At 44.2% G+C, this 14284-nt stretch overlaps 1 protein-coding gene and 1 non-coding gene across 7 annotated transcripts in view; both read left to right on the forward strand.

The window, feature by feature from the left end:
• The window catches only part of PLCL2 (phospholipase C like 2), a 210788-nt gene that overhangs the window by 70040 nt on the left and 126464 nt on the right, over window positions 1–14284 (forward strand). The gene's annotated exons all lie outside the window — the stretch shown is intronic.
• Window positions 1784–1890, forward strand: LOC114111100 (U6 spliceosomal RNA). Its single transcript, XR_003587231.1, has one exon. It is a non-coding gene; the product is annotated as a U6 spliceosomal RNA (small nuclear RNA).

Here is a 14284-nt window from a genome sequence, read left to right on the forward strand (position 1 = left end):
TATATATTTTTTCCTTTCTGCCTCTTAATCAGATAATAATCAGGTTGTTGTTGTTTTATGTTTCTTCCCCACATTGGAGGAGGAAGTGAATGAACACAGGATTCAAGATTTTTTCTGGCCAGTCACCCTTGTTTGCTGCTGGAGCTCAGACAGAATTGCTAGAAGAGCAGCAAATAAAGCTTTCCTGAAATGGTCACCTTCAAGGGACTGGGCCGCTTAGCAGTGAGTTCCTTAGGAGAAGGGATGGCGCCTTTGTCTCTGGAAGCTCACAGAGCAAATGAGGCTGACGGCATAACAGTTTGTACTGAGCCCGGCAGGAGGCAGGGGCCACCTGCAGTCTTCCGATGGCCTCGTCTCACCTGTCTGGTGCCTTTGCCCTTTGGAAGGGCAGTTCATTGCATCCATGGGGAGGAAGTGCTTTAAAAAGCATAGTATCCTCTGCTTTTCAGTAGTTCTGACTCCTTTTATTTTATCATTCCAAATAATTATTATAAAAATTCACTGCCAGTTAAAGTGTGAAGCATCTTTGCCACCAAAATGTTCCATTACTGCTGTGATTGGAAAGATTTAAACAGCCTCCAGACCCCGCCCTGCTACCGTCAGAGAGCCCTTTCACTCCGTTCTCATCGGAAAATTCTAATCAGTAAATTAATTGCCAGTCAAGAGTGTTTCTCCAGTTAGAAAAATTCATTTCTTAAGATTTAGTGTTTAAGAGAAGGTTAATATGAAAGCCAGTTATGGTTAGTATGATACCAATGATTGTTTCCTGTTCATTTTTTTTTTTTTAATGGCTCATTTGATTCATTAAGGATTACTTGTTTGAATGAATAAAGAAAAACATGTGCTTTAATTGTCCTGCTTTCTAAATCATCCAGCATACGTTTATATAGAATTGTTCAGCCTTTTTTTTTTTTTTTAATAAAAATGGGAGCATTTGGGGTTAAGATTCAGTGCTTCCAATACAGGGAGCACAGGTTTAGTCCCTGTTTGGAGAACTAAGATCCTGTGTGTTGTGCAGCGAGATATTCTTAATTTTTTTAAAAAAAGCATTTTGACTCATACATGAATGTTCATAGCAGTGTTAGTCATAGTACTCAAAAAGTGAAAACAACCCGAAGATTCGTTAGTTGGTGAACGGATAAATAAAATGGGTTCATCCATTCCACGGAGCATCGTTAACAATAAAAGAAACACGATGTACAAGCTGTATGTAGATGAACAGTGAAAACATTACGTGTTAAGTGAAAGAAGCCAGTTACCAAAGGCTGCATATCTGTGATTCCAGAGGGCGCATCACTCTGATTCTCAGCTGTTGCCATCTTTGAAAGCCTGCAGTTTTGTTTTGCACTGGACTCCCCCCTCCCACCCCCAAAATGTCTAGTTAGTCCTACTGATACGTTATTTTAGGTTCAAGTCTTTAATTACTCTGGAATTTGTGTGTGTGTGACTTGTGTTAAGAAGAAACTTTATTATTTTTTATTTTGTGCTTTTTGCAAATGGAAAACCAGTTATCACAGTACTGTTTGTTAATCCTCTTCCCATGATTTAGAATGCCACTTTGATTATATTTTGAATTCCCTTGTATTCACCAGATTGTCTCTCAAGTATATGTTCTTGTCTATGAATCTGGTCATCAATTCCTGCACCAATATCGTGCTGTTTTAATCACTGTGTATTCACAATGGGTTGTGGTGTGTGTGTGTGTGTGTGTGTGTGTGTGTGTGTGTGTGTGTGTGTGTGTAGTAGTAGGGTAAGATGTGTTCTTTCTTTTTAAGATTGCCTTGTGCTTGCTTTGGTAGCACATATTCTAAAATTGGAATGATACAAGGAAGATTAGCATGGTCCCTGAGCAAAGATGACATGCAAATCTGTGAAGCATTCCATATTTTTCTTAACGTTTAAAAAAAAAAAAGATTGCCTCAACTATCTTGTATGTTGATTCGTTTGCTTTAATTATTTGTATCAGCATGTCAGATTTCTTGTAAATTCCATTTGGTATTTTTAAAGGATTTTATTAAATTTATAAATAATTTGGGAGAAAGTTAAAGTCTCTATGTGTTTCCCTGGCGGCTCAGCTGGTAAAGAATCCGCCTGCAATGCGGGAGACCTGGGTTCGATCCCTGGGTTGGGAAGATTCCCTGGAGAAAGGAACAGCTACCCACTCCAGTATTCTGGCCTGGAGAATCCCATGGACTGTATAACCCATGGGGTTGCAAAGAGTTGGACATGACTGAGACTCTCACTTTCACTTTCAAAGTCTCTGTACTGTTGAGTCTTCCCACCTAGGGACAAGCTGCGTCTCTGTTTTAATTCTCTATATCCTTTAGTAAAGCTTTATTTTCTTCGCAACAGTCTTGTATATCAGGCATTTTCAAATGGGCTTATTTCTAAGTCTTTCTAATTGATCGTTGCTAATGTACACAGAAGATAATAATTTCTATTTTTGATCTTGTATTTGGCATCCTTGCTGGCTGACATCTTAAAGGATCTCATAGCTTGCTGGTTGGTTCTCTTGGCTCTCCATACAGACATTAAAAAAATCTGCAGATAAAGACTGTTGTGTGTATGTTTTTTCACTGGTGTATGTCTTACACGGGAGCTCCCAAGTGGCTCACCGCTAAAGAATTGCTTGCTAATACAGAAGACACAGGTTCAGTTCCTAGGTAAGGAAGATCACCCAGAAAAGGGAACGGCAACCCATTCCAGTACTATTGCCTGGGAATCCCATGGACAGAGGAGCCTGGTGTGCTATAGTTCATGGGGTCACAAAGAGTCAGACATGACATAGCAACTAAACAATAACAACAACATATATTGTTCTTTTTGCTGAGATACTGCTTTGGCTGGTACAAGTCATATTCTTCAATTGGGATGCTTCCAGCATTTCATCATTAAATAAAAGGTTTACCATTGGCTTTTTGTAAATTCCTTTTTTCGGGCTAAGGAAAATTTCTATTTCTGGTGTGTTAAGAGTCTTACCATGAATGTGTTTTGCATTTTATCAAATCTTTTCTCTGTAATCATTAACAAATCTTGTGATTTTTCTCTTGTATTTTATTAATACAGTAATTATCTTCATAGAATTTTCTCTTACAAAACCACCATTGTATTTCTGAAATAAATTTTGCCTGTTCTTGATAAATTGACTAACCAGTATTTTATTTAGGGCTTTTGAACCTTTGTTTATAAGTGTGAATGATCTGTTGTTTTTGTTCTGGCTTGTTATTGTCTGGCTTGAGTATCAGGGTCATGTTAATCCATTCAGTCCAAGGAGGAGCCCCTCTCTCTCCCTGCAATTAATGATCCTGTCCAAAGTGTCAAGAGTCCTGAATCTGAGAAACTTTCTGCTGGATTCAGAGAAGAAGCTGAGTGGCCTTCTGTTTTCCCCTTGAGTTTCTGAATAGTTTATATAACATAAAATGTACCTATTCTTTGAAAGTTTGGTATAATTCCCCTAAGATGACCTGAGCTTGGTTCCTTTTCAGAGGCTACACCTTCGACTACCTTTTTGACTTTTTTCTACAATATTGATCTCAATGGTTTTCTTCTTTCTGAGCTAATCGTAATAATTATATTTTCCTGGAAAACTGATTTTTTCATTTATTTCTAATTTATTCCTATTAAATTGATTACATTTTTCTGGATTGAAAAAATAATAGTTATATTGTTACTGTTCAGTCACTATGTCATGTCCAACTTTTTGCTACCCCAGGGACTGCAGCACGCCAGGCTTCCCTGTCCTCCACGATCTCCCAGAGTTTGCTCAGACTCATGTCTATTAAGTCAGTGAGGCCATCCAACCATCTCGTCCTCTGTCGTCCCCTTCTCCTGCACCCGGTCTTTCCCAGCATCAGGGTCCTTTCCACTGAGTTGGCTCTTCACATCAGGTGGCCAAAGTATTGGAGCTTCAGCTTCAGCTGAGTAAATATGCAGGGTTGGTTCCTTTAGGATTGACTGGTTTGATCTCCTTTCATAGTAGTTATATTCTTTTTCTTTTTAAAACGCGTTTTGACAATGATTTGTTTCATTTGACCTTGAAAATTAGCAAGTTTGGGGCTTATTGATCAGTTCTACTATTTTTTGTTTATTTTCTTTGAATTTTGGTTTCTCGTTCTTCGTCTCTGTTATCTTTATTAACTGCCCTTTCCTACGTTTATTTTGTTTCTCTTTTCTAGTTGAATTGAAAATTTAGGCCACTGGCTTCTTTACTGAAGTATAGTTTATTTGCGGGGTTGTATTAGTTTCTGGTGTATAGCAAAATGATACGTGTGTATTTTTTAAGTCTGATGTATATATACATACCCTTTTCAGATGTTTTATTAGCGTTCACCACATGATAGTGAATACAGTTCCCTGTGTTACACAGTGAATTCTCACGGTCAGCTGTCTTGTGAGTAGCGGTGTGTATCTGTTACTCCCACGCTCCTGACTTGTCCCTCCCGCCTTTCCCGTTTGGTCACCTGTAAGTTTGCTTCCTGTGTCTGTGGGCTCGTTTCTCTCTCGTGTGTCTGCTCACTTGCCCTGTTCTGTAGGTTGCACATCTGAGAGGTGTCCTGCAGCATCTGTCTCTGTCTGGCCCCCTTCACTCAGCCTGAGTCTCCAGGTCCGTCCGTGGAGCCGCAAGTGGCGGCATCTCTCTCTTTGTTACAGCAGCTAGTATCCCTTGCGTGTGTGTGTGTATCATATCTTCTTTCCCCCTTATCCATTCACCTGTGGATGGACATTTAGATCGCTTCCATGTCCTAGACACTGTAAATAGTGCTGTTACAAACGTGTGTGTTTTTGAATTAGAGCTTTCTCTGGATATATGCCCAGGAGTGGCATTGCAGGATCGTACGGTAGCTCTATTTTTATTTTTTAGGGAACCTCCATACTGTTCTCTATACTCACTGCCCCAATTTGCATTCCTACCAGCAGTGTGGGAAGGTCCCCTCTTCTCTCCAGCTTTTCTTATTTGTAGACTTTTTGATGATGACCATTCTGACTAGTGTGAGGTGGTGCCTCACTGGAGTTTTGTTTTGTATTTCTCTAATAATTAGCAATGTGGAGCATCTTTTCACGTGCCTTATTATTTTTTTATTCTTATTTTCTAAACAGGGAGTTAAGGCAAAATTTTCCTAAGTGTTACTTTTCCAGCAGCTTGATGGTTTTATGGTTCATTTTTAAGCAGTTCTGTTTTGGTTTTTTCCCTCTAACCTGAAAGTTGTTTGCAAGCGTGTTTTAGAATTTCTACATGTATAGGATTCTTTTGGTTATACAAATTCTGTCTGATTATTTGGCCTGGACGTTTTCTGAGTTGAGAGTGGTTTTGAGTGCTCCTTTGTGGTCTAATTCAGAACCATTTCTGTGAAGGTAATAAAGACTAACACTTGTAAATGTTTATTCAGATGCTCTTGTCCCTAGTTTTCTGTCCTTGATTGATGGTTTCTGAGAAAACTATGGTAAAAGTCTTTCCATGATTACTGCTTTGTGAATCAAATATAATGGTATTCAAAGTTATGAACAATTTTGCAAAAATAAAAATGGACACATTTATAAACAAGAATGTCAGCCCCGCCGTGGTGCCTGCCTTATGCCTAGGAAGTGGCTCATCGCCTACATGGGTGGGGCTGGTTCTCCACACGAAGACACCCGAAGGAGTTAATGGCACAGAGACCCTGTCGTCATCTTAAGACAAGGGATCTGTTCCAGCTCTCTGAGGGATCGCTCTAACCTCACAGAATACTCAGAGGTGTAGTCCAGTAAGTTTTTCTATATAATTTATAGTAATGAAAAATCAGAAATAAAAATCCAGTGGTAACTGTTAAATAATTTAAGACCTATTATGTGGGCTTTTAAAATCATATTCTTTAAAAGACTATTAAGTGGATAGTCAAGAAGGACCCTGTGTATACCAAGGGAAGTCTATCAACAGTCTGTAATAACCTATTTGGGAAAAGAATCTAAAGATGAATAGATACATGTATATGTGTGACTGAAAAAGACTCTGTACACTACAACCCATACAGCATTGTAATCAGTGTTACTCCAGTAAAAAGCAGAAACTAGTTTAAAAGAGAAGGAGGGGACATATGTATACCATGGCTGATTCCTGTTGATGTATGGCAGGGACCAACATAACACTGTAAAGGAATTATCCTCCAATTAAAGATGAATAAATTAACCCTAAAAAAGAGGTAGTGGAAAAATTTTTTAAGATTATGGGGTCACTGTTCCTGTTAATTTAATAAATCAGCATATCAAATAGTATATCTTATGATCACCTTTTGAGAAAAACTATACAGGTGCATTAAATATATACCTAGAATAAAAACATTGTCTCTTAATGATGATATAATTTCATTTTATTCTTTATATTTGACTGTTTCCTCAAATTTTTCCAATGATGATTTATGTAATAAAAAGATAAGTACCTTTGGAAGCATCTTCTGTCACATAATCACTTTTGTCTAGAACGTATGTAACCCAGGATCAGATGAGTGCTGAAATTTAATAGTGAAATGCCTAGTTATAAAGACAGAAGTGCTTTAAATGATTATGGCGGATTTAATCTAAAATATACGCAGTGAAGTTTAAAATGGTATCAAGTGGACAGAGTAGAAAAGCCTGATGCATTTGGTGTTGGTGAACACAGGCGGGGAATAGGTGTCCCGATCTGCCGTTGGGTGCGGTGGTGGGCAGCTTGTGATGGCCGGTTCAACAACATCTGTTAACATCCTGGGTATTTATAGTCCTTGACTCAAAAAGTTCTCTGCTATGAATTAGTTCTGCAGCAATTTTCATAAAAGTACTAAAAGATTTCACTGTTTATAATAGTGAAAAAATCTGAAGAAAAATATCCTAATATCCATCAGTATGTACCTGCATGCTAAGTCACTTCGTGTCCAACTCTTTGTGACCCTATGGGCTGTTGCCCGCCAGGCTCCTCTGTCCCTGGGAGTCTCCAGGCAAGAATACTGGAGTGGGTTGCCATGCCCTCCTCCAGGGGATCTTTCCGACCCAGGGAGTGAACCCGAGTCTGTTGCGTCTCCTGCCCTGGCAGGTGGATTCTTTACCACTAGGGCTACCTGGGAAGCCCAACTGGCCAAATAGATTGTGTTTTATCCAAGCAAGGGCATACTATACAAGCCTCAAAAAAGAAGAGGGGAACGTTATGGATAATGACGTAAAAAATGTCAAAGATGCATTTTTAAGTGAATGAAAGGAGTTGCAAAACACTACGCATGGTATAACCGCATTTTTGTAAAGAATGGGATGTATATGTGCACATTTACACACACACATACTCGCAAGCATCAAAATATTTTTCAAGAAATACGTATGAAATAGTTAACCTGTTAGCCAAGGGTAGAACCTGGGTGGCTTTGTGTATTACTATAATTTTGGATTATTATAAGCTTACAATAAATACGAGTTACTTTAAGCAAATTTTTAACTTAATGAATTTTGATTTTTCTTTTGGTCGCTGCTTGCTGGCTTTCTCTGATTGCAGCGAGCAAGGGGAGGTGCCCTCCAGGTGCAGTGGGAGGGCTGCTCACTGCGGCGTCTCCTCTTGCCATGGAGCGCAGGCTGCAGGCACTGGACCTCAGTAGTCGCGGCGCCTGGGCTCCGTTGCTCGGCAGCACGTGGGGTCTTCCCAGGCCAGGGGTTGAATCCGCGCCCCCTGTTTTGGCGGGTGCATTCTTATCTCCTGTACCACCGGGGGAGTCCTCAGCAAATTGTGATAAAAAGAAATTTTAAAAGGTAAAAAAAGAAATGCTGTCACTGTAATCAGACACTTCTGCATTTCCTTTCTGTGTTTGGTGGGGTACCCAGCAGTGTGATAAGCATATAGAATAGGATGACTGCCCTGGAAGAGCTTGGCCTCAGATTCTCTTTTTCACATGTATACAGCATTCACATAATTATTTTTAATGGGTAGTAATATACTTCATTTGCTACAAGTCACATAATTACAATTCAGTAATTTAATATTTTGATTTTAAAAATTGAGATATAATTGGCATGACATGTTAGTTTCAGATGTACAATGTAATGACTCAGTATTCATATACGTTGCAGAGTGATCCTCACAGTAAGTCATCTGCAACTGTTTACCACCGTGTATAACAATTTGAAAGTGAAGTCGCTCAGTCGTGTCTGACTCTTTGCGACCCCATGGGCTATAGCCTACCAAGCTCCTCTGTCCATGAGATTTTCCAGGCAATAGTCCTGGAGTGGACTGCCATTTCCTTCTCCAATAACAGTTTGAATTACTGGAGTGGGTTGCCATTTCCTTTCTCAGGGGATGTTCCCAACCCAGGGACTGAAGCTGGGTCTCCTGCATTCAGGCGGATTCTTTACCATCTGAGCCGCCAGGGAAGATGGCCACCATTAACAGTTTGATAATTTCTTACTCAATGAACTAGTGCTAATTTCATGGATGTTTATCTTCTGTGAGTCAGATAATTTCAAGGTGGATATTTAACTTGTCTGAGAAAGGAATTTATTAGTGCAGACTTTTGAAAACTCTGTAGGAGTTTCCTATACAACATAGTAAGCTTAGAATATCTGCATCATTGTATTTTTCATAGTAGACTCAGAAGTATCTTTGTTATTTATGATGGGTCACGAGTATCATGTAAAGTTAAAAAGATTAGTGCAAATATTTAAATTTTGTTATTTCACGTTCATTTAATGTACCTGCTGAACTTTAAAATATCCGTTAATTATACGGTATTAAACTATAATTTTCATCCAGTGGACTTATATTTCTTGAGAAGTTCCATTAGTTATCCCTTCCTTAAATGCCTAGCTACCATAAAATTTTAACTAGAAGCCAAGCTTTGAAAAGGAGCAATAAGCCATTAATTGTAGGTTATTATGAAGCTGGATTTTAAAGCAGTGTTTATGGAAATGTCACATCAGTACGGCTTCCATACTCTGCTTTATTTCTCCTTATATTTCTCGTATCTGTGCTTTGCGCACCGGCAGTGTGGGTGCGATGTTGAAAATAAAGCTGTAATAAAGCAAATTGTAAATAGAAGCAAAAAGAACAAAAAGTAATTTCGCCGGCAATGTACTGCCTGAAATTTAGCTGGGAAGTTAAGTCATTATTTTCTTTAGCTTCATTGGCAGATACTGGAAGTCAGTGACATTTGGAATGATTGAGCTAAATTCCTGATCTGATGATTATAAAGAGGAAAAAAATAGTGCATGGCCTGAAGCAGTGATGCCAAACTCTTTTCGTATGAAAAGTCAAGTCACTGCGGGTAGTCTTGCAAGATTTCCACTTTTAAAGTCAGGCATCCCTTCTGTCTTACTCTGTGGCACACCTGTTATCTCTGACTAAGGTGGAAGTTTGTTTGGGGTGAGTATTTAATTCTGTCGAGGACGCATGGCTGCGTCAGGAGCGATGGTGAAACAGGGTTTGGGAGCTGCCCGAGGTGGTGTCTGGTTCCCTGTAGCCTTGGGTAGACCTTTCCCCGCAGCTCCGCGCTCCTTCTGTTGGATTAGGTCATCCCTTGCGTTCCGTTTTCCACTTCCAGAGCCTGACTTTGACGTGAAGCCTCGCAGGCACCTCGCCGTCCCTGGCTCTGTATGTGGATGGCGCCTGTCCTCCCGTCCAGCTGCGGAGAGGAGCTGCCCGTGCGCTCGGGCAGTCCGCCTGCGCCCGGGGGCACTGCCCTCACCGCGGAGCTCTGGCTGCCGCTCACCCCCTCGGGCTCCAGGCTCCTCTTCACCCCTCTGCCCCCGGCCCCACACGTCTCTGCGTCCATCATAGTATCTGTGCCTTCTGAGCTCTCTTATGCTGTGCTCCTTTTTGCTCCGAAACACACACACACAGGACGGAGGATCAGGCCTGCTGTCTCCCGGCCTCCCCGGGCTGATTTTCGCTTCCACTGCCCACCAAGCCGCTTTTGTCTTCTGCCGTGAAAAGCCCCAGGCTCATTATTTCTCGCTTCGGCCTCCCCGCGGCGCTCTGCTGCGGACGTGCCGCTCTCGAGGCCGTTCTTCTCCTGCGGTCCCCGCGTTGCCCCCGGCAGTTCTCCCGCCTGATGGCTGGCTCCTCCGCCGGCGTGGCGGGTTGCTGCCGCTTCTCCGTCTGGCGGGCGCGCTCATCACTGCACTGCCCCCGGTGCTCGCCCTCCGCTGGGATGCTTCCCCGAGAGCGCTCAGGGCAGCGGCACCCCCGCACCCCGACGCGCGGCCCGGGGCGTCCTCACCCGGCTACCAGCGCTGCCCCCGCCTGCGCTCCGCACTTCTCACCGGGTGTTGCCCCCTAACGCCCTGTCCAGCTTGAGGACCCGTGATTCTTTGGCTGAAAAGAATCATCTTCTCCAAGAAGCTAGTTAACTTGTAAACATCTTCGTTTTAGCAGAGCACTCTGATCATTCTGCTCTCTGTGAAGGACACCACCTTAACCAGGGGGTTCGCGGAGCAGTGCAGACGTCTCTGACACCAGCCCCCGCTGTTACCCTCCACGGGCCGTGAGCTGGCCTGCGGCAGGTCCCCAGCCCAGAGCCAGCCGAGCTCCGCCTCACCGCGCCCGTAACTCCTCTCCAGGGTCACCGCCGTCTGATGGTGCTTCCCGGACGCCCCGGAGTCAAGCGGCTCATCATCCAGCCCTCCCTTCTTCACTGTGATTCTGCTCTTAGCTCCTTTTCTGAAGCCTTTCCATTTCATACCGTTTCTTAAACACATTTTAGTTGTATTTTCCCGGCTGTGCTTTTAGCTTCTTGAGGGTAGAATACGTTCATGCCCTCCTCTCCTGTGACCACTATTACACAGAGTGTCAGTAACTACTCACGTTACTGAGTGTTGGGCATCCTAGCATAGAACTTCAAGCAGTCCAGCCGTCTGTAGTCAATGAAATACCAGAAGTTTCTGCTAGTTAACAGGCCGGGGGCTTAACATTCTTGGGGTAAAGAACTGTCTTCCAGCTGGGATACTTGTCATCAGAGCGTCTGCCTCCTTGTTTCAGGGGAGAGCCTGCCTTTTGTCTGGGGGTCGCCTTCTAGCATCTACAGCAGAAGCCCCTCCTGCTGTAGGTGCTGTAGTCGCAGAAGGCGGGTGCCCGAAGGGGCCTTGGCGGGGGTCTTGGCAGAACTTCGTCTCTCACAGCTGAAGCTGGCGGACGTTCAGGGACAGCTTCTGCCGCTCACAGATGTCGGGGCTGGGACTGGAAGCTGGTGTTCTCAGATCAGACCCAGAGCCCTGTCCACTGCGCGTCTGCGTGTGCTCCGCCCCTTCCTGCATTCCTGCAGCACACCGGCGTGTGTCGGTCCCTGCACAGCGCACGGAAGGCGGCAGGGAACAAGCAGAGTCTGCTGGCCAGGTGGATGCCTCGACGGCCCGTGGAGGTGCCGCGGGGCAGGCGGCGGAGGAGGCGCTTTCCTCCTCTGTTGTTTTCATAAGGACGGGTTTGGGGAGGCTTTAGGCTGAGGGACGGCACCAGGAGGGGGACGTCTGCAGATGTGGGTGCAGGGCGCCCCTTTGAAAGTGTGTGAGGGCAACGGGGTCTGAGCCCTCACGGTGGAGCCTCAGGTGGAGCCTCAGGGCAGACAGGGTGGCGTTTCCAACCGGACTGGCATCGCAGGGGCGCTGGAGCCCAGGGCTGTGTGCCCACCCGGCACCTCTCCTCTCTGGTGCAGGCGGTGAGGCCTTTGGCCGAGAGGAGGGTGTGGAGAGTGGGTGAAGCTCCCTGGGGGTGCACGCGCTGACCCCCAGGCAGGAGAGAGGGGGGCAGGATGCAAGCCTGAGCAGCCCTCGCGAATGCCCGCAAAGGACCCCCCAGCCGGTGGCCAGGGCTTTGCTGGGCGGGCGTCGGGCTTCCCGAGGCAGCTGTGTCCCGGTGCCCAGGGTCGGCTCCCGTGGGGAGGAGCCCGGGGCGACAGCGTGGTGAGTGGCGCTGCTACAGGGCTGGTCCGAGGTCTGCGGTCCTGGGCGGGCCCCGGGCAGACAGCAGCGGTGCTAACTGAGTAGGTCCTTCCCCTTTTGCAGCAGTTGATCCAGAAGGAATAGAAGAGTCGACCGGAGGAGAGGAAGAGACGGGTTGTGAGTGAAGCCGTCATGTTTGGAAGGGATTTGCTCTGAACTGTGTGGCCAGTTGATTCGGCTCCAGGTGGAACCCGAGGCCAGCAGGGATGTGCTCTCGAGGGGGCCGGGTCAGGGCACGCGTCTCTGTTAGAGGGGGTCTGGTCAGGGCTCAGCGTCTCCTCTAGAGGGGGCCTGGTCAGGGCGCAGCGTCTCTGCCCTTGAGGACATGCCCCCGTGGTGCGTGCCTAGGACCAGCGTTGGGTCTTCTGGGTGCTCCCTGCTGTCCCCAGCAGCGTTGTCTAGGATCCAGGCCTCCCAGGACCTTCTGTGTTGGATCGTTCTTCAGTATGAATCCTTTAGCCAATTGATTTTAATAAGCTTACTGTAAATAATTAGTGCAGAGAGTTAAAGGCATGATCTACTCCTTGATCTGTTCATAACCCTCACCCTGCCCTCTGGCATTGCCTGCTACTGATCCCAGTGAAATACACATGTGAGGAGAGCAAAAGCAATTAAAACTGCTTGGAAAAAAATAAAACCAGGAGCAATTAACACCTAAAGGATTATACTGGGACCTTTCTAAGCCTTTCCTTATTACCAAATTCAGACTCAAATTGAAGAAAGCAGGGAAAACCGCTAGACCATTCAGGTATGACCTAAATCAAATCCCTTATGATTATACAGTGGAAGTGAGAAATAGATTTAAGGGCCTAGATCTGATAGATAGAGTGCCTGATGAACTATGGAATGAGGTTCGTGACACTGTACAGGAGACAGGGATCAAGACCATCCCCATGGAAAAGAAATGCAAAAAAGCAAAATGGCTGTCCAGGGAGGCCTTACAAATAGCTGTGAAAGGAAGAGAGGTGAAAAGCAAAGGAGAAAAGGAAAGATATAAGCATCTGAATGCAGAGTTCCAAAGAAGAGCAAGAAGAGATAAGAAAGCCTTCTTCAGCGATCCATGCAAAGAAATAGAGGAAAAGAACAGAATGCGAAAGACTAGAGATCTCTTCAAGAAAATTAGAGATACCAAGGGAACATTTCATGCAAAGATGGGCTCGATAAAGGACAGAAATGGTCTGGACCTAACAGAAGCAGAAGATATTAAGAAGAGGTGGCAAGAATACACCGAAGAACTGTACAAAAAGATCTTCACAACCCAGATAATCATGATGATGTGATCACTAATCTAGAGCCAGACATCTTGGAAAGTGAAGTCAAGTGGGCCTTAGAAAGCATCACTAAGAACAAAGCTAGTGGAGGTGATGGAATTCCAGTGGAGCTATTTCAAATCCTGAAAGATGATGCTGTGAAAGTGCTGCACTCAATATGCCAGCAAGTTTGGAAAACTCAGCAGTGGCCAGAGGACTGGAAAAGGTCAGTTTTCATTCCAATCCCAAAGAAAGGCAATGCCAAAGAATGTTTAAACTACCTCACAATTGCACTCATCTCACATGCTAGTAAAGTAATGCTCAAAATTCTCCAAGCCAGGCTTCAGCCATACGTGAACCATGAACTCCCTGATGTTCAAGCTGGTTTTAGAAAAGGCAGAGGAACCAGAGATCAAATTGCCAACATCTGCTGGATCATGGAAAAAGCAAGAGAGTTCCAGAAAAACATCTATTTCTGCTTTATTGACTATGCCAAAGCCTTTGACTGTGTGGATCACAATAAACTGAAAAATTCTGAAAGAGATGGGAATACCAGACCACCTAACCTGCCTCTTGAGAAATCTGTATGCAGGTCAGGAAGCAAAAGTTAGAACTGGACATGGAACAACAGACTGGTTCCAAATAGGAAAAGGAGTACGTCAAGGCTGTATATTGTCACCCTGCTTATTTAACTTATATGCAGAGTACATCATGAGAAACGCTGGGCTGGAAGAAACACAAGCTGGAATCAAGTTTGCTGGGAGAAACATCAATAACCTCAGATATGCAGATGTCACCACCCTTATGGCAGAAAGTGAAGAGGAGCTAAAAAGCCTCTTGAAAGTGAAAGAGGAGAGTGAAAAAGTTGACTTAAAGCTCAACATTCAGAAAACTAAGATCATGGCATCTGGTCCCATCACTTCATGGGAAATAGATGGGGAAACAGTAGAAACAGTGTCAGGCTTTATTTTGGGGGCTCCAGAATCACTGCAGATGGTGACTGCAGCCATGAAATTAAAAGATGCTTACTCCTTGGAGGAAAAGTTATGACCAACCTAGATAATATATTCAAAAGCAGAGACATTACTTTGCTGACTAAGTTCCGTCTAGTCAAG

The sequence above is a fragment of the Ovis aries genome, chromosome 1 (assembly GCF_016772045.2).
Source record: "Ovis aries strain OAR_USU_Benz2616 breed Rambouillet chromosome 1, ARS-UI_Ramb_v3.0, whole genome shotgun sequence".
NCBI lineage: Eukaryota > Metazoa > Chordata > Mammalia > Artiodactyla > Bovidae > Ovis > Ovis aries.